The sequence below is a fragment of the Scyliorhinus torazame genome, chromosome 5 (genome assembly GCF_047496885.1).
Source record: "Scyliorhinus torazame isolate Kashiwa2021f chromosome 5, sScyTor2.1, whole genome shotgun sequence".
In the NCBI taxonomy this organism is placed as follows: domain Eukaryota; kingdom Metazoa; phylum Chordata; class Chondrichthyes; order Carcharhiniformes; family Scyliorhinidae; genus Scyliorhinus; species Scyliorhinus torazame.
In genome coordinates this window covers 110,970,457-110,991,764 of record NC_092711.1, presented here as the reverse complement: position 1 = coordinate 110,991,764, position 21,308 = coordinate 110,970,457, and the positions used below count along the sequence as shown (strand labels likewise).

General features: G+C 44.0%; 2 long non-coding RNA genes across 2 annotated transcripts; one reads left to right on the top strand and one right to left on the bottom strand.

Annotated features, from left to right (window-relative positions):
- Positions 1–336: 336 nt before the first annotated feature.
- Positions 337–4,735, bottom strand: LOC140421670 (uncharacterized). The gene is made up of 2 exons (XR_011946979.1): positions 3,103–4,735; positions 337–1,505 (listed from the first exon to the last, which is right to left on the bottom strand). It is a non-coding gene; the product is annotated as an uncharacterized lncRNA (long non-coding RNA).
- Positions 4,736–4,810: 75 nt separating this feature from the next.
- LOC140421663 (uncharacterized) lies at positions 4,811–12,167 on the top strand. Its single transcript, XR_011946971.1, has 2 exons — positions 4,811–5,212; positions 5,949–12,167. It is a non-coding gene; the product is annotated as an uncharacterized lncRNA (long non-coding RNA).
- Positions 12,168–21,308: the final 9,141 nt, after the last annotated feature.

Below are 21,308 nucleotides of genomic sequence, written 5' to 3'. Positions count from 1 at the left end.
TTTTATTTAAGAGAACAAAAATTTGATACTCTGGCCACCACCCAAGGCATCTGGATCATACGTGGAGAGATGAGCAACAACTTTGAGATCTTTTGATAAGATCACAAAAGGTTCAAGAATGTGTGGTTATGACATTGGGGGCACTGCGTACGTGTGCAGATGAGTTACGTGTGAAGAAACTAATAGGCAGGCTTGCCATTATGCATTGAAGAGCAGGCCCCATGCAGGCACACTACTTGACATGGCCGGAAATGGTAAATGGGGCCAACAGAGAGAAACACCATCATTAAGTGATCAAGGCACTGACACACATTCCATAGAGAAACTGACTTAAAATAATTGGGATAGAATCAAACACACTGTTACCTGTCGAAACGAGCACAATTGAAGTGACAGGGCAAATTATTTGGATAAGAACAAGTAAGGGGCTGCTAGCAAGTAAACCCGATGAGGAATATCCATAAGGTGGATACAGACAATTTGGAGAGCTGGAGAATATTTTAAGTCCATGCATGATGTTATTTTGAATGATATTTGAGTGAGATGATTTGCAAATGGAGAGTGTCCGAGAGAAAGGGGTATCAATCCAATTATTCAGAGATCACATTCAAGTTACAATAGATTGTGGAATAAGATGGAATTTATCACAAGTTATGAAAAGAAAAAAATCAGATTAGAAAAGAAAAACAAAGTGAATTTTCTCCCTGCACAGATCACCCCACTCAAGGCTAAAGAAAGAAGTGACCAAGAACAATAATGAGATAAGGGGTGGAATAGTAAGATCTCACCCTGCGACAACTGGAACCGTATTATACATCACTCACAAGTTGAAATTACATTTATTTTAGTTTAGTTAACACATAATCTGTGTATGGCAACTCAACATGATTTTATAGTCAATTTTGGATCAAAAGCTTATCCCATGACCCGGTCTTAGCATCACGCTCAAAATTGACAAGGAAGAAAGAACATATGGCCTTAAGACAGTGATGTGAGACGTCAAGGATGAACAATTACTGATGCAAACTATCAGATCAAAGAAGTAAACGTGCCATTACTGCACGACAAGTTTTTCGCTTTGTTTTTTTAAAAAATGGTGCTGCAAAGACAGCCAAAAAGTTAATAAACTGGCAGTCATCATAGAAAAGGTAGCAAATGACACCTCAACAGCCTTGTTCAGGATTTCCTCTGAAATGCGAGCTATCCGACCTGTGGCCTTGCAAATTCGAATAGCTCTGGATTATATTCTCACCAAGAAAGGTGGACATGTGCCCTGATCGGATCGGAATGTTGTACTTAGATTCCAGATCACTTCAAAGAGATCATTAATTTGGCAAAATACATTAAAAGTGAGGTTGAAAATCTCAAAAAACCCGAGTCCAGCACTCTTCGAGTTGGGATGTGGAGTGGTTGGGATTCTTAGGAGTTTCAGTGGTACAAAGCCTGGTTATGTTCTTTGTAGGTTTTTTTGCGATATATCTTGTATTTGTGATAATCAAATGTATCTGTAAAAGAATGTCAAAAACGCCGAGTCAGAAATGAAGGGTGCTTACTATTAATTTCTCATCAAATACTGCAAATGTGTTCATTTTTATGGCACTTGTTTCTTTGCTTTACTTTGTACTATTGTAATTGGTCTATTCGATTTTTATTTTGAATAATCAAAAGGGGAGAAATGATAGATTACAGATTTATTGATTCACTGATTTATTTAGTTGGAACCTTTAAGAATTGATGCAGTATAATTTTTAAATTCAGTACTTAGACAGAAAATGGAATGTCCAAAAAGCCAAATCCCGAGTCGCCACACTCCGGTGCCTGTTCGGGTACACGGAGGGAGAATTCAGAATGTCCAATTCACCTAACAGCACGCCTTTTGGGACTTGTGGGAGGAAACCGGAGCACCCAGAGGAAACCCACTTAGACATGGGGCGAACATGCAGACTTCGCACAGACAGTGACCCAAGCCGGGAATTGCACCTGGTTACTGCCGCAGTGAAGCAACATTGCTAACCACTGTGCTACCATGCCACCCTGAAACATGGGTTCAGATAAAAATATGAGAATTGCTGTACAAAGCTCACATTCTTTCAAGAAAATGTGCATAAAAGCCTTTGTAACGTAGAGACCATGGTTCCACAATACATTTAGCAATAAGAAAGTATTGTAGTCTTAGCAACAGGAGAAGAATGTACAAGAGTCTTAGAAACAAGCAAGGTTAATGCAGAACACCTTATCTTTGTAGAATTGGTACACGTGACGGGCACATATAGACATTTAATTAAGTTGATAGACATTAATGAATCTTAAGTACTGACCAATGCCCGGATAACAAATCATGTTTTGTGACAGATAGTTGTTTGAATAAATCAGAGAGCCTCACTCAGCTGAGAATTAGAACCAATGAGTGTAAATAAGGGGTTCGACCATTGATAAGAATTTCTTTAAAAATAAGGATTCATGATTAAAGTTTTTGTTCTGAATCTATGCTCTTAATAAATTCTGAACCATCTATTGATTTTTGAATGTTTTCGTTAAACTCTCTTTGTTTTGCTGTATTATTTGATCTGAGTTTTGATTTATTTTTATTTAAGAGAATCAAGGTGAATAATTAGCAATAAAGTTGTATTTTTTGGACACCTCCAATTCTTATTTTGAAGATAAATAAAAGATTGTAACATGGCAAGTTTGATCAAAGTATTCAAAGTGAATTGAATTTCTATCTGAAAAGAAAGAATATGCAAGGTTACGGGGATAAGGCAAGGGAGTGGGGCTAGGTAGAATGTTCTTTCAGAGAGTCAGCACAGACTCGATGAGTCGAATGGGCTCCCCTTGAACTGTAACGATTCTGTAGTTCTGTCAGCACAGGTCCTCCCTCATCAGCACTGGAATTGAAACTCCGATCATGACATTAACACCAGAACCACAATGGAATTTCAGAAAACTGGGAAATCCTCCGAAAGGCAACTGACACCAACATCAGGTGAATTTCACCAACCAGCCAAAGTCTTCAACAGATTGATAGGATTGATGAAAGCTCGGAGTTTAATCTGGGAGACGGTGAACCAGAGGAAAACAGAAACCAACCTGACTTGGACTTACATCGGCATGAATTCATTGTTGCCGGGTGATAATCCTGTAACTCGTTAGCTCATACCATTGTGAGAGCACCTTCACCACTCCGATTGCAGCAATTGACTAAACATCACCATCAAGGGAAACTGCTGATTGTCAGTCGATTGTTTCAATTCTTTCATGGGATGTGATCATTTGTTGTCCATCCCTAATTGTCCTTCCAAAGTTGGGGGTGAGCTTCCTTCATTAATCGCTGCAATCTAAGTATTGTTGGTGTACCTATAGTGCTGCTAGGAAAGGAATTCAGCCCAGAGACAGTGAAGGCACAACAAAATACCTCCAAGTCAGAATGGTGTGTGGCTTGGAAGGGTAATTGCAGGTTGTAATGTTCCCGTGCTCCTGCTGTCCATATTCTTGTAAGTTAGGGGGTTTGGAAGGTGCTTTCAGAAGAGGCTTGGTGAGTTGCTGGTTATGCTAGCGATGCCCATTTCCCAATAATAAATTTTCAAAATATTGTAGACATAAAAAGTCTCAACAGAATTAGATTTGCTGACTTTAAACACAGCCTTTAATCAGTCTGTGTTTTTAGACTCAGTTCTCAGAGCAACATCTGTAACAAAACAAAATAAAACACGATCAACATCTTGGGGCTGCCATTGACCAGAACCTGAATTGGACTAGCCATATAAATAGCATAGCTACAAAAGCAGGTTAGAAGCTAGGAATTATGTGGCAAGTACATGCCCAACATCTACAAGACACGAGTCAGGAGTGTAATGGAATACTCTCCACTTGCCTGTGTGAGTACAGCTCCAACAACACTCAAGAAGCTTGACACTATCCAGAACAAAGCAGTCCATTTGCTTGGCACCTAATCCACAAACATCTACTCCCTCCAGCACAATGGCAGCAGTGTGTACCATCAACAAGATGCATTGCAGAAATTCACCAAGGCTTATGCAGCACTTTCCAAACCCACATCCACAAAGGATAACGGCAACAGACACAACGAAATCCCCTCTCCTGGAAATTCCTCTCCAAGCCACTCACCATCCTAAATTAGAAATATATCGCTGTTCCTTCACTGTCGCTGAGTCAAAATCCTGGAACTCTCTCCCTCATAGCACTACGGCTGTACCTACACCATATGGACTGCAGCAGTTCACCAAGGCAGCTCGCCACCACCTGCTCAAGGTCAGTTATGGATGGGCAATAAATACTGGCCTAGCCAACGACGCCAACATCAAATGAATGAAATTTTAAAAAGCAGAAACACTGCAGATGTTGGAATATCAAAATATAAAGAGCAAATGTTGGACATACTAATCAGATTAGACCGCATCTTTGGAGAGAAATGAACAGAAACGAGGCCTTCTGTGCTCAATGGACACCAAAGGGCTTGGACTGCTTTATCGACCCCAGTCAGTTTTCACGTTTTGATTTGATGTTTTAAGTTTCTGTTCCTCTTTGTTCTTTTTGGGCCATGCTCCGTTTGTTCTTTGCAGGAACGGCCCCCTTTAATTTATCTCTAAATTAATTTAGTTCTTCTATTTAGTTGATTGGGCCCTAAAATAAAACAGCAATATTATAGGTTCAGGTCTGATCTGCGGTCAGTCTGCAATAAAACAGCTGATGAATGGTAGCCACAGTCCCCACAATCCTCCGCGGCCCAGTAACCGCTCAATCCAATTTGCTCATTGCCCAGGCGCTGAGTGCGCATGCTCCAGGGCCAGCCAGCCGCGAGGCATTCTGGGTGATCCTATTGTTCCAAGTCGGAAGGAACCGGGAAGCGGTGGCGCAGATGGGCTGCAGTAAACTGGTAAAGATATGGAACCCCAGTGGGATCCATGGAGCCAGCTCTGAACGGGGAGAGTTTCTCAATCCCGAGTGAATGCCGCAGGCCGAAATAAGACCCTGCGGTACCGAATTTGTGGCTTCGGGTCCGGTGCCTCTGATCAGGTCCGGGTGAACGGCCGCCATCTTGGTTCAGCGAGGATAAGAGCGCATGCGCTGGCGTCAGGGTGACGTAAGAGAATGGGCAGGACTTTCAGGGGTCTCTTTTCCAACTGTCCTAATGCCCCGGCGAGTCCTAATGGCGACAGGTTTTTAAGAGCTTAAATCGATAATTGGCAGCACGGTAAGCACCGTGGTTAGCACTGCTGTCTCACATGTTCGAATCCGAGCTTGGATGGCTGTCTTTGTGAAGTTTTCACTTTCTCCCGCGTCTGCTTGGGTTTCTTCCCACAGTCCAAAGATGTGCAGGTTTGGTGGGGTTCTGCAGATAGGGTGGGGGAGTGGGCCGAGAGAAGGAGCTCTTTCAGAGGGTCGGGGCAGACTCGATGGGCTGAATGGCCTGCATGGTGGAGATGCTAATGTGGAGGTTACAGCCCCTGTATCGTTACCGGAAGAGGCTGCTCCTAAATGCTTTGTGATACGTTAACTCCACATTCCTAGCTTTGCTGCTCAGAGGGGACTGTGCTAGTCGGAGCAGAGGGTCTGCTCCTGGATCTGTTGAAAACACCAATTTGTAAATCCAGATGGGTGAGCTCTATGGGGGAGAATGTAGGGCTTCCTCTGACTGCTGGCCTCTCTCCCGTGGTCTTTTCCATGTTTAGGTAGCCCTGGAACGGAAACATGAGGTGTCCACCAGTACACTTCAAACCTTCCACAGCTGTTGGTACCTCAGGGTGCAGAGTGCTTCTGAGACACGGAAAACAACATTCTGGTTTAGTGAAAAAGTTTTCCATGTTTTTGTTGTGATTTTGCCTTCTTTTACTTTGATTGGGCAACATATTTGGGGAAATTAGAATTATTTGTTCTGAATTTCTATCCTGGGCAGACAGTGATACTGACACAGTCAACTCCTTTTACAGGGGATTGGAAGGAGAGGATTTGACACATTCATCATGAGTTGAACATCACCAGCCTTTGAATGTGGGAAAGGATCTGAAACATCAGTGTGACTGGAAAAGCACCGAGACCCACACAACACACACCCGAGTGAGAGAGTTCCAGTGAACTGACAGTGGAGAGAGCTTCAACTATTACACAGCCTGAAAAAAACATCACATCATTCACAGTGAGGAGACACTGTACAATTATTCTCTGTGTCCACAAGGCTTTAACTGATTATCCAATCTAGTGGCACCATGGTGAAACAGTGGAAATGTGTAGACTGTGGGAAGTGTTTCAGATCCCCATCACAGCTGGAAATTCATAAACGCAGTCACACTGGAGAGAAGTTATTCACCTGCTCCACCTGTGGAAAGGAATTCACTCAGTCATTCTGCCTAACGACACACCAGCGAATTCACACCGGAGAGAAACCCTACGATTGCTCTCATTGTGGGAAGAGCTTCCGGTCTTTATCCAACCTCACTGAGCATCTACGGGTTCACACTGGAGAGAGACCATTCCACTGCTCTGAATGCGGGCAGAGATTCACTTGTTCTTCCCACCTCACTCTACACAAACGTGTCCACACTGGTGAGAGGCCGTTCGTCTGCTCAGTGTGTGGGAAGGGATTTATTAAATCGGCGACCCTTCTTGAACACCAGCGTGTTCACACTGACGAGAAAGCATTCACCTGCATGGAGTGTGAGAAGAGTTTCAGTCGTGCAATTAGTCTTCGGGATCACCAGCGAATTCACACAGGGGAGAAACCCTTTACCTGCGCTGAATGTGGGAAGGGATTTGCTTTGAAATCGCAGCTTCGGTCACATAAACTTGTTCACACTGATGAGAGACCATTTCAATGTTCTGACTGTGAAAAGAGCTTTAAAAGCAGAAGAGATTTGACGATTCACCAGCGAATCCATTCCGGGGAGAAGCCGTTCACCTGCCCCGTGTGTGGCAGAGGATTCACTCGGACATCCGGTTGTCTCAGACACCAGAGAGTTCACATGTGATTACAGGGATTGGATTCCTACACCCAGGAATGAACCATGTTATTCTGACAGTTCAGATTTATTTCCTTTGATGTTAAACTCCAGCCCAGTTAATGGAATTAATAGAATGGACCTGAATTGTCTTTGATTTGTCTAAGATAAGAGGAGACTGATTGCTGTCCTCTTGCCGACTATTCCATTGTTGGGTTTTTTCTCCTTTGTTAATGGAAGATTTGTATTTATAAAGCGCCTTTCACAACTTCAGGCTGTCCCAAAGTGCTTTACAGACAATGACGTTCTTTTGAAGTGTAGTCACTGTCGTAATGTAAGAACAAAGAAAAATTACAGCACAGGAACAGGCCCTTCGGCCGTCCAAGCCTGCGCCGATCTAGATCCTCTATCTAAAACTGTCGCCTATTTTCTAAGGATCTGTATCCCTCTACTCACTGCCCATCTTAAATGACGCTATCGTGGCCACCTCTACCACCTCTGCCGGCAATGCGTTCCAGGCACCCACCACCCTCTGCGTAAAGAACTTTCCATGCATATCTCCCTTAAACCTTTCCCCTCTCACCTTGAACTCGTGACCCCTAGTAATTGAGTCCCCCCTCTGGGGGGAAAAAGCTTCTTGCTATCCACCCTGTCTATACCTCTCATGATTTTGTAGACCTCAACGAGGTCCCCCCGCAACCTCCGTCTTTCTAATGAAAATAATCCTAATCTACTCAACCTCTCTTCACAGCTAGCGCCCTCCATACCAGGCAACATCCTGGTGAACCTCCTCTGCACCTTCTCCAAAGCATCCACATCCTTTTGGTAATGTGGCAATCAGAACTGTACGCAGTATTCCAAATGTGCCCGAACCAAAGTCTTGTACTGTAACATGACCTGCCAACTTTTGTACTCCATACCCCTTCTGATGAAGGAAAGCATGCCTTATGCCTTCTTGACCACTCTATCGACCTGCGCAGCCACATTCCAGGTACAATGGACCTGAACAGCCAGATCTCTCTGTACATCAATTTTCCCCAGAGCTTTTTCATTTACCGTATAGTTCGCTCTTGAATTGGATCTTCCAAAATGCATCACCTCGCATTTGCCCGGATTGACCTCCCATCTGCCTTTTCTCCGCCCAACTCTCCAATCTATCTATATTCTGCTGTATTCTCTGACAGTCCCCTTCACTATCTGCTACTCCACCAATCTTAGTGTCATCTGCAAACTTGCTAATCAGACCACCTATACCTTCCTCCAGATCATTTATGTATATCACAAACAACAGTGGTCCCAGCACGGATCCCTGTGGAACACCACTGAGCACAGTTCTCCATTTTCAGAAACTCCCTTCCACTACTACTCTGCCTCCTGTTGCCCAGCCAGTTCTTTATCCATCTAGCTAGTACCCCATGAGACTTCACTTTCTCCATCAGCCTACCATGGGGAACCTTATCAAATGCCTTACTGAAGTCCATGTATATGACACCTACAGCCCTTCCCTCATCAATCAACTTTGTCACTTCCTCAAAGAATTCTATTAAGCTGCTAAGACATGACCTTCCCTGCACAACCATGTTGCCTATCACTGATAAGCCCATTTTCTTCCAAATGGGAATAGATCCTATTCCTCAGTATCTCCTCCAACAGCTTCCCTACCACTGACGTCAGGCTCACAGGTCTATAATTACCTGGATTATCCCTGCTACCCTTCTTAAACAAGGGGACAACATTAGCAAATCTCCAGTCCTCCGGTACCTCACCTGTGTTCGAGGATGCTGCAAAGATATCTGTCAAGGCCCCAGTTATTTCCTCTCTCACTTCCCTCAGTAACCTGGGATATATCCCATCCGGACCTGTGGACTTGTCCACCTTAATGCCTTTAGGAATACCCAACACATCCGCCTTATGCCGACTTGACTTAGAGTAATCAAATATCTATCCCTAACCTCAACATCCGCCATGTCCCTCTCCTCGGTGAATATCGATGCAAAGCACTCGTTAAGAATCTCACCAATTTTCTCTGACTCCACACACAACTTTCCTCCTTTGTCCTTTGAGTGGGCCAACCCTTTCTCTAGTTACCCTCTTGCTCCTTATATATGAATAAAAGGCTTTGGGATTTTCCTGTAGGAAATGCAGCAGCCAGATTGTGTACAACAGGCTCCAACAAACACAAATAAGATGCTGGAAATACTCAGCAGGCCAGGCAGCATCTGTAAAGCAAGAAAGTGAGTTCAAAACCGAACTATGATTATGACCAGATTATCTGCTCAGTGCTCATCACCGCGGGCTTTATATTGAGCAGTCAACCTGAGAGAACTTCCTCCTTTGAAATATTATCAGCAGAACTTTTACGTCCAGCTGCAAGAGCAGATGGGGTTATATTGGAAGGTTTCCTCTGAAAGTCATTGCAGTATTCCCTCAGTACAGTGCTGTATTCCCTCAGTACAGTGCAATATTCCCTCAGTACAGTGCAATATTCCCTCAGTACAGTGCTGTATTCCCTCAGTACAGTGCTGTATTCCCTCAGTACAGTGCTGTATTCCCTCAGTACAGTGCTGTATTCCCTCAGTACAGCATTGGAATACCAGCTGGATTTTATGGTCATGTTTCTGGAGGTGAAGTTGAACCCACATCCTCCTGACTCCGAGATGCGAATGCCACCACTGAACAATAACACCTTGTCATTAACTCAAGATTATTTCCGTTCTCACATATTTGGTTGTTCTCCTGAAAACATTACCCCATTGGGCTCTCGGACAAAGCCAAATGGATTTGACAGGCGATGCTGGTTTCCAGGGTTTGTGCTGATGCTACAGCAAGAGATCGAGAAGGTTTTTATTTCTGAATTCAAGAACTGGCATCAAGTATCATACCATGGTGACAATTTGAACTCAAGGCTTTGCCTTTCAGAGACTTTGGCCTTAACCATTCAGGCCATTTGTTACTTTCTGAGAGAAAGAGCTTGAGATGGGAGAGATGGAACTTGCCTCCAAACCAATTGCCAGGACTTCTGATTCTGATGTAAAAATACCATTTAAAATCAGAGTCTGCATAATTGTTGCCAAAATTGATAAAGTAAAATTATAGCTTTGCTATTTCAAACTTCGAAAGGGAGATTTACCTGAAGCTGAGGGGGATTATCAAATATTCAGAACAAAACCTGATGACAAACGGTCTGGGTGGTTCCCGGGAATCGGAAAAGAAAGTTTCATTTGGGGAAATAAATTGAAGATTAAGAAAACCCGCCAGCCCCACAATACGGCAAATTGAATTTGAACTAATTTTGAAAATAAGAAACATACAAACTGTTGATACCTCGAATCAAATTGGAATGTCTGCTTCCTGTTTTAAAGATAGTAGAAGTATTGGACAGTAACGTTTCTCTAAGCCTCATGAATGAGATATCTAATGGGATGTGTAAAATTGTATAAGAGGAAGTGATTGAGCACAGGAATAAAGTTAAGGAAAAATAACCCCCCTGAATGGGAATTGGAATACCTCACTGTGGGTGTAGTTCAGTGGAATATATCGAGGTGGTATTGATGTACATTTTAATGAAGGGAAAGGGTAGATGAGACTAATAAATTGATGGCTCTCTTGGAGATGTTTGTATCCTTGTGGATGAACTTTCAAAGAGAATTGCATTTGATAAACTGGCCACTGCCTAAGACATTGAAGCATTCAGGGGAGATGAGCAAAGATATTTACAGACACATATAAGTGGGACGAGGCAGTAAGTTTCAATAGAAATGATTCATTTTCAGGTGAGCTACATTTTATATTTACTGAAGTAAGCTAATAAGATCAAGGAAGCCATTGTGAAACGTAACATTTAAATGAAAAGGGCATTTTGTATTCAGCAATTGATCGATTGTATTAATCAATGATGTGTATTAATTATTCACTCATCAGAAACAAATTATTAATTTAGTGTGCCTCAGTTGATTTTAATTGAAGATTTAATAATCTGGAAGTGGTTGTGTTAAAAGACTTGGTTGTACCTAAAACTGTGTAAGCCTGTTTTAAATTCTATATTACAGCTTCTGTGAGAAGGAATGTATGATCTGACATGGTGGTTAGCAACGAGTCTTCATTCCCTTGGTAACCTTATTTGGAACTGGAAGGTCACACAACACTGGGAGGGACACATTAAACATTCCCATTGTATCCCGATCTGCGACATTTACCCAAATGGTTAAAACCCAATCAAACCGATTCAGGTATGAAATTGACCAACCATTGAGTTCTAATTAGTTTATTCAAACTGAGGGAGGATCTACTTAGGTACTTCAAACCCGAGGAGAAGGTCTGTTGCCAGCCAAGAACTGGAATCCCCAAAGCAAGATTCCCATCAGAATTGTCAAAGAAGGGGTACAAGAGGGATTATGTTTTTACAGCCTGATCAACCAAGAGAAATGGTAAAAGTCTGTTTTGTGTCGATCAGTTTCCTCTTTTCCTTCTGTATCGATCAGTTTACCCTTTTCCTTCTGTATCGATCAGTTTACCCTTTTCCTTCTGTATCAATCAGTTTACCCTTTTCCTTCTGTATCAATCAGTTTACCCTTTTCCTTCTGTATCGATCAGTTTACCCTTTTCCTTCTGTGTCGATCAGTTTACCCTTTTCCTTCTGTGTCGATCAGTTTACCCTTTTCCTTCTGTATCGATCAGTTTACCCTTTTCCTTCTGTATCGATCAGTTTACCCTTTTCCTTCTGCATCGATCAGTTTACCCTTTTCCTTCTGTGTCGATCAGTTTACCCTTTTCCTTCTGTGTCGATCAGTTTACCCTTTTCCTTCTGTATCGATCAGTTTACCCTTTTCCTTCTGTATCGATCAGTTTACCCTTTTCCTTCTGTGTCGATCAGTTTACCCTTTTCCTTCTGTGTCGATCAGTTTACCCTTTTCCTTCTGTGTCGATCAGTTTACCCTTTTCCTTCTGTGTCGATCAGTTTACCCTTTTCCTTCTGTGTCGATCAGTTTACCCTTTTCCTTCTGTGTCGATCAGTTTACCCTTTTCCTTCTGTGTCGATCAGTTTACCCTTTTCCTTCTGTATCGATCAGTTTACCCTTTTCCTTCTGTATCGATCAGTTTACCCTTTTCCTTCTGTATCGATCAGTTTACCCTTTTCCTTCTGTATCAATCAGTTTACTCTTTTCCTTCTGTATTGCTGTGTATCTTTATTTTAAATAAATTTATTTCAATTTACCATCTGAAATTCCTGTCCTTCCTAATCGTTTAGTCTTGTTCAAACTAAAACAATTGAGTGAACTGTTTATAAACACTGGTGGTTTGGTTGATTGCAATTAGACTTAAACAATTCTAGGTTTTAATATGAGATCACCTGAAAGTCTCTGAATTGTCTGCATTGGATGGAGCCCTTGTAGCCTCATGCAAGCATATCGGTGTGAGTGTGCAGATGTGATTTGTCAGATGTAAAATGACTAATTCAGAAATGCTTTGTGAAATTCACTGAAGAATGAATCCCAGACGTGCTCAAACTGTGTCATAGGCCAAACTAGTTTCAGCTGATGCTTCATCAATGACCGGACTCCCATGATAAGGTCAAAAGGCGGGATGCTCGCTGATGACTGCACAATGTTCACCATTTGCGACTCCTCAGTTACTGAAGCGTCCATGGCCAAATGCAGCGAGATAATATCTAGGTTTATACAGACAAGTGGTAAGTTGCATTTGTGCCACACAAGTGCCAGACTATGACCACCTCCAACAAGAGAGGATCGAACCATTGCCCCATGACATTCAATAGCATTACCATCATTGAATCCCTCACTGTCAACATCCTAGGGGTTACCATTGACCAGAAACCAAACTGAACTAGCCATAAATATTGTGGCTACACGAGCAGATCAAAGACTAGGGATCCTGCGGCGAGTAACTCACCACCTGACTCCATAAAGCCTGTGCACCATCTGCAACACACATCAGGAATGTAATGGAATACTCCCCACTTGTCTGGATGGGTGCAGACCCAACTACACTCAAGAAGGACAAAGTACTTGATTGGTACCCTATCCACAAACATTCACTCCCTTCACCACGTATGAAAAATGGCAGCTGTGTGTACCGTCTCCAAGATGCACTGCAGTAACTCACCTCGGCTCCTTGGGCAGCACCTTCCAAACTCAGGAATACTACCATCTAGAAGCAGAATGGCAGCAGATACCTGGGAACACCACCACCTGGAAGTTCCCTCCAAATCACTAACCATTCCTATTTGGAAATATATATATTTGAAAATATATATTACTGTCACTGGGTCAAAATCCTTGAACTCCCTCCATAACAGCACAGTGGGTGTACCCACACCTAAGGGACTGCAGCAGATGAAGACGGCAGCTCACCACCACCTTCTCCAGGGCTTCTAGAGATGAGCAATAAATGTTGGCCTAGCCAATGACACACACATTCCATAATTTATTTTTAAAATGTGACCGTAAAAGGAGAAAACATTTTTAAATCACCAAGGCATGGACTCATACTCCAATCAGGACAGAACAAGAAACACTGGTTATGGTCAACAGGAGTAAGATTTAAGTAAAAAGGAATTGAGTTTGGACAATTGGAGGCTTGGAAGAAATAATACTGAATTAGAACGATCCACAAGATGGATACAGGCAAAGGGAGAGCTGGAGAATCTTCAAATCCAAGCGCGATCTGTCACTTTAATGTTTTGTCTTATTTGCTGGTAAATTAAAGTCGCCATAGCCCCAGATGACCAGAGCCTGCTTTCCGCTTTGAGGGGGAGAGCTGACTGGTGGTGATTTAACTTGAGGATCACCACACCTCAGGCGAGGGGTCAGATTGCAAAGGCGGGGCCTTCATGAATAACCTCAGCCGGTTCAGGAATTCAACTTGCGCTGTTGACTTTATTCTGCATCACAAACCAACTGTCTGGCCAACTGAGCTCAACCGGCCCCCAGTTATTTCCTAGTATTTTAGAATTAGCGGCTCTGCTTAGGATAAGGAATATCATTGAGAGACGTGCGGCGTGCTTATTCAAGTAAATACTAATGAGCTACTTTTACCAGTTTCAGTGTGTCTTCTCAGGTATGTAATCAAGAAATCAGGGAAACAAGCTCATATCTTATAAAAAGCTGGATAAGCCAAAATTAATTGTGAGAACTGAGAGGGAGGAACTGAAGGAGATCAATATTAGTAGAGAAATGGTGTTGGGGAAATAGATGGAAGTGAAGGCTGATAAATCCCCAGGGCCTGATAATCTGCATCCCAAAGTACTTAAATGAGTGGCTCTAGAAATAGTGGATGCATTGGTGGTCATCTTCCAGGATTCTATAGACTCTGGAACAGTTCCTGCAGATTGGAGGGTGGATTATGTAATTCCACTATTTAAAAAAGGGAGGTAGAGAGGAAACAGGGAATTATAGACCAATAAGCCTGATGCAGGAAGTGGGGAAATTTCTTGAATCCATGATCAAGGTTTTATAACTGAGCTCTTAGAAAACAGTGGCAGGATCGGACAGAGTCTGAGGGCAGCACGTTAGCATTGTGGTTAGCACAATTGCTTCACAGCTCTAAGGTCCCAGGTTCGATTCCCAGCTTGGGTCACTGTCTGTGCGGAGTCTGCACGTTCTCTCCGTGTGTGCGTCAGTTTCCTCCGGGTGCTCCGGTTTCCTCCCACAGTCCAAAGATGTGCGGGTTAGGTGGATTGGCCATGCTAAATTGTCCTCAGTGACCAAAACTGCCCTTAGTGTTGGGTGGGGTTACTGGGTGATGGGGATAGGGTGGAGGTGTGGGCTTGGGTAGGGTGCTCTTTCCAAGAGCTGGTGCAGACTCGATGGGCCGAATGGTCTCCTTCTGCACTGTAAATTCTATGAGTCAGCATGGATTTATGAAGGGAAAATTGAATTTTAAGGATAGAACTAGTAGAATTGCTTTTTAAAAAAATTTAGAGTACCCCATTCAATTTAGTGTGGCCAATCCACCTACCCTGTACATCTTTAGGTTGTGGGGGAGAAACCCATGCAAACACGGGGAGAATGTGCAAACTCTACACAGACAGTGACCCAGAGCCGGGATCGAACCTGGCACCTCGGCACCCTGAGACAGCAGTGCTAACCACTGATACATTTACATTGTTGTATCCAACCTTGTGCAAAACCTATCATGGGAGCGTTTGATGGGCCAATGTAGAGCACCACTCCTCCACCCTATCCCCGTAACCCCACCTAACCACTGGACACTCAGGAGAAATCTTTTAGAATGGGCAATCCACCTACCCTGTGCATCTTTGGACTGTGGGAGGAAACCGGAGCACCCGGAAGAAACCCACACAGATATGGGGAGAAATTGCAAAATCTACAGTCACCCAAGGCTGGAATGAACCCCCCTCCCTCTGATCTCCAGTCAGCCTTTGTTCGAATGAAAAGAGCCCCAGTTTCTCTAATATCTCCTGGTAACTAAAGCCTCTCTTCCCTGGGATCATCTCGGTGAATCTCTTCTACACCCTCTCCATGGCCTTGACATCCTTCCTGGTGTAAGATCCCCAAACCCTGATCTGATATTCCAACTACAGCCTAACCAATGATTTGTCCACGTTTACATGACCTCTGTCCTTTTGTGCTCCACACCCAGAATTATAAAACCTTGGATCCCATGTGTTTTTTAAATACTTTATCAACTTGTCCTCCCACATTTAAAAGTTTGTGTATCTGAATCCTTTTAGGGTTTGGGAGATATTAACATAACATGGCTGAAATACATTGACATCCAATGTCTGATATAATGTGTGTTATGGAAGAAAAAAGTTTAGTCTGAGTTAGAAACTCAAGCAGGCGCTTCACTGCAGACAGGTCGCCGTGGAAACACTGATAAGACATTCCATTCCACAGAATTGACTCATTGGAAACTCTAGTCGGAACGGGGAGAGGACAGAGTTTGTCTGTTATTAACCTCAACATAAACTTAAACCAGAGTGAATAATAGAACAGATTGAATTCTAATGTGTGATGCTTATATCTACAGTAATGGAATTATCAGAAATAATAGAATTAACAGGCAGGGTAGTTTAGGGAAAATGAGGAAATTACTGAAGAAACGAAACTGCTGGGAACCAAGAATGTGTCCTTGTAAATCAGATTAGAGAAATTCCTGTTGTCTTTTCCTCATTTGCTGAATGAACTGTGTTCCGTACTGGGCACCAAACCTCAGGAAAGGTACATTGCACTTGGTAACAGTCCAGTACAGATTGACCATGAAGAAGTGAGGCTGGTGAACTGAGTGAGTCCCTTCCCACACACGGAGAACATTAAGGGTCACTCCTCATTGTGAACAGGTCGATTAATCTCCAGGTCTGATTAAATCTGTTCCACAGTCCCCAGATTTCCAAGGTTTCTTCCAGCGTGACTACATATCATTCGAAAGGTCAGACCATCGGCTAAAATGTCATCCACATTCCGAACACATGAACTGTTTCTCCCACATTGAACAGGGTCTTTGAAAAAAGAACAATACAGCACAGGAACAGGCCATTCGGCACTCCAAGCCTGTACTGGTCATGATACCTTCCTTGTGCCGTATCCCTCTATATCCATCCTATCCATGTGTTTGTCAAGATGCCTTTTGAATGCCGTTAATGTATCTGCTTCCACAACCTCCCCTGGCAATGCGTTCCAGGCACTCACCACCCTCTGCGTAAAAAAAGCTGCCTTGCACATCTCCACTAACTTTGCACCAGGGACCTTAAACCTATGCCCCTTGGTGACTGACCCCTCCACCCTGGGAAAGAGTGCCTGCCCATCCACTCTATCCGTGCCCCTCACAATCTTGTCGACCTCTTTCAGGTCACCCCTCAACCTTCTTCTTTCTAACGAAAACAGTCCGAGTCTATTCAGCCTCTCCACATCGCTAACACCCTCCAGACTAGGCAACATCCTGGTAAACCTCCTCTGCACCCTCGCCAAAGCCTCCACGTCTTTCTTGTACTGTGGCGACCAGAAATGTGGACAATATTCCAAGTGTTGCCTTAACAAAGTTCGATACAACTGTAGCATGACTTGCCAGTTTTTATACTTGATGCCCCATCCAACGAAGGCAAGCATTCCGTATGCTTTCTTAAGTACCTTGTCCATTTGTGCTGCCAGCTTCAAAGATCAGTGCACATGAACACACACATCTCTCTGACTTTCTATATTCCCAGGAGTTTTGTCATTTACGGTATATTTCCCCCCATCATATAACAATATTCTCCTTAACCAGTAATGCTACTCCCCCACCCCTTTTACATCCTTCTCTATCACTCCTGAAGCATCTATATCCTCCAACGTGCAGCTGCCAATCCGGCCCTTCCTTTAAACATGTTTCTGTGATAGCCACAACATCGTAATTCCAAGTACCAATAAGTACTCTAAGTTCGTCTGCCTCCCGGCTATACTTCTGGCGTAGGAACAAATACACTTCAAACCACTGCGTTTGAGCAGACAGGGTGATATTGTTCTCTTATTTTTGTTCTCCAATTCCCCTTCAGTTATTACACCTTCTGCGCTAGCGCTCCAGTTCCCACCCCTCTGCCATACTAGTTTAAATCCTCCCAAGTGACTCGAGCAAACCTCCCAGCCAGGATATTGGTGCCCCTCCAGTTCAGATGGAACACATACTTCTTGTACATTTCGAGGATGACATCTACTCAGAGTCATGTGTTTCTCTTGTAGTCCTTCTGTGATTGGAGAAGGTGTTTCTCGACCCGCAGATCTTTGGCAGAGGTCCCTCTCGGCCACTTTCTGCCTCTTCGTTGGGGCGTTGGAATTCAAATGTAATCTTTTTTATTGTCACATGTAGGCTTACATTATCACTGCAATGAAGTTACTGTGAAACTCCTCTAGTCGCCACGCTCCAGCGCCTGTTCAGGTGAATTCAGAATGACTAATTCACCCAACAAGCAAGTATTTTGTTGAGAATGTGCAGACTCCGCACAGACAGTGACCCAAGTGGGAATTGAACCCGGGACCCTGGGGCTCTGAAGCACCAGAGCTAACTAGTGTGCTACCATGCTGCCCTAATGATGCAGTTTGATGGGCACGTTGTCATGATAGTGACTGATTGGCAGCTATGAGACAGGAGCTGAGGAGCATAATGTGGGAACAATTGTTCTTGGGCAAATGCAGAACAGTAATGTGGTGGTTGTTTAAGGAGCACTTGCTGCGAGTGCTGAATAGTTTTGTCCCACTGAGATGAGGAAGGAATGGTAAGGTGAAGGAGTCTTGCATGACAAGAGAAGTGGAGCTTCTAGTCAAGAGGAACAAGGAAGTTTATGTAAGGTTGAGGAAGCAAGGATCCAGCACAGCTCTAGAGGGTTACAAGTTGGCCAGGAAGCAACTCAAAAATGGACTGAGGAGAGCTAGAAGGGGGCATGGAAAAGCCCTGGCAGGAAGGATCAGGGAGAACCCTAAGGCGTTCTACACTTCTGTGAGAAGTAAGAGGATGATCAGAATGAGAGTAGGGCCCATCGGGGATAGTGGAGGGAACTTGTGCCTAGAGTCTGAGGAGATGGGGGAGGGCCAAAATGAATATTTTGCTTCAGTATTCACGAGAGAGAGGGACCTTGTTGCTCATGAGAGCAGTGTGAACCAGGTTAATAGACTCAAACAGGTTGATATTAAGAAGGAGGATGTGCTGGAAACTTTGAAAAGCATCAGGATAGATAAGTCCCCTGAGACTGACGGAATATACCCAAGGTTACTACGGGAAGTGAGGGAGGAGATTGCTGCGCCGTTGGCAATGATCTTTGCGTCCTGGCTCTCCATTGGATTGGTACCAGATGTTTGGAGGGAGGCGAATGTTGTTCCCCTGTTCAAGAAAGGGAATAGGGAAATCCCTGGGAATTATAGACCCATCAGTCTTGCGTCTGTGGTGAGCAAATTATTGGAAAGGATTCTGAGAGATAGGATTTATGATTAGTTAGAAAACCCTAGTTTGATTAAAGATAGTCAGCATGGCTTTGTGAGGGGCAGGTCATGCCTCACAAGCCTCATTGAATTCTTTGAGGATGTGACGAGACACATTGACACAGGTCAGGCAGTGGATGTGATGTAAATGGATTTCAGTAAGACATTTGAGAAGGTTCCCCATGGTAGGCTCATTCAGAAAGTTAGGGGACGTGGGATACAGGGAAATTTGGCTGTCTGGATACAGAATTGGTTGGCCAATAGAAGACAGCGAGTGGTAGTGGATGGAAAGTATTCCGACTGGTGGCCGTTGACCAGCGGTGTCCTGCAGGGATCTGTTCTGGGACGTCTGTTCTTTGTGTTTGTTATAAATGACTTAGATGAGGAAGTGGAAAGGTGGGCTAGTATATTTGCCGATGACACAAAGGTTGGGGGAGTTGTAGATAGTGTTGAGGACTGATGCAGGTTACAACAGGACATTGACAGGATGCAGAGCTGGGCTGAGAAGTGGCAGATGGAGTTCACCCTAGATAAATGTGAAGTGATTCATTTTGGAAGATCGAATTTGAATGCTGAATACAGAGTTCAAAGGCAGGATTCTTGGAAGTGTCGAGGACTAGAGGGATCTTGGGGTCCACGGACATAGATCCCTTAAGTTGCCACCCAGGTTGATAGGGTTGTTAAGAAGGCATATGCTGTGTTGGCTTTCATTAACAAGGGGATTGAGTTTCAGAGCTGCGAGGTTTTGCTGCAGCTTTATAAAACCCTAGTTAGACCACACTTGGAATATTGTGTCCAGTTCTGGTCGCCTCATTATAGGAAGGATGTGGATGCTTTGGAGAGGGTACAGAGGAGATTTATCAGGATGCTGCCTGCACTGGAGGGCATGTCTTATGAAGAAAGATTGAGGGAGCTAGGGCTTTTCTCACTGGAGTGAAGAAGGAAGAGAGGTGATTTGATTGAGGTGGACAAGGTGATGAGAGACATGGATAGAATGGATAACCAGAGACTTTACCCCAGGGTGGAAATGGCTGTCATGAAGGGACATACTTTTAAAGTGATTGGAGGAAGATATCGGGGAGATGTCAGAGGTAAGTTCTTTACACAGAGATTGGTGGGTGCGTGAAATGCACTGCCAGCAGAGGTGGTGGAGTCAGAGTCATTGGGGACTTTTAAGCGACTCTTGGACAGCCATATGGACAGCAGTAAATTGAAGGGGTGTAGGTGAGGTTGATCTTAGATCAGGATAAGTGGTCGGCACCGTATCATGTTCTATGTTCTAAACTCTTCCCAGTCATTACAGTCAATACTTATTACATAAGGGCAGCGTGGTAGCCTTGTGGATAGCACAATTGCTTCACAGCTCCAGGGTCCCAGGTTCGATTCCGGCTTGGGTCACTGTCTGTGCGGAGTCTGCACATCCTCCCTGTGTGTGCGTGGGTTTCCTCCGGGTGCTCCGGTTTCCTCTCACAGTCCAAAGATGTGCAGGTTAGGTAGATTGGCCATGATAAATTGCCCTTAGTGTCCAAAATTGCCCTTAGTGTTGGGTGGGGTTACTGGGTTATGGGGATAGGGTGGAGGTGTTGACCTTGGGTAGGGTGCTCTTTCCAAGAGCCGGTGCAGACTCGATGGGCCGAATGGCCTCCCTCTGCACTGTAAATTCTATGAAGTGGGGAGTGAACAGGAGTGGAGTAAATTCAGAGACAGGCAAGGCAGCCCCCAGTTGTTAGCCTTGACCAGAACACCAGCTTTTTCAGCATTGTTTCTCCAGAGTTATTAAACCACTCGAAGGAAGGAAGCACAGGTTCAGGTGCTGATGGAGATCCTGGTGCATCCTCCATCACCAATAGTAATTATATATAAAGTCGAGGTCTTGAAATATGTGGAGGTATGATCAATAAGTTTGCAGATAGAAAATTGTTGGTGTGGTAACTAGTGAGGAGAAAAGCCTTAAATTACAGGATGATACAGATGGGTGGGTCATATGGGGAGAACAGTGGCAAATGGAATTTAAGCAGGAAAAGTGGCAGCTCTTGTACAGTCAGTACAGACATGGTATGCCGAGTGACATCTGTGCTGGATCATTCCAGAAAACATTGAACATTCAATATCACGAGCAAGAGGGAAGAAGAGGGGCAGCACGGTAGCATTGTGGATAGCACAATTGCTTCACAGCTCCAGGGTCCCAGGTTCGATACCGGCTTGGGTCACTGTCTGTGTGGAGTCTGCACATCCTCCCCGTGTGTGCGTGGGTTTCCTTTGGGTGCTCCGGTTTCCTCCCACAGTCCAAAGATGTGCAGGTTAGGTGGATTGGCCATGATAAATTGCCCTTAGTGTCCAAAATTGACCTTAGTGTTGGGTGGAGGTGTTAACCTTGGGTAGGGTGCTCTTTCCAAGAGCCGGTGCAGACTCAATGGGCCGAATG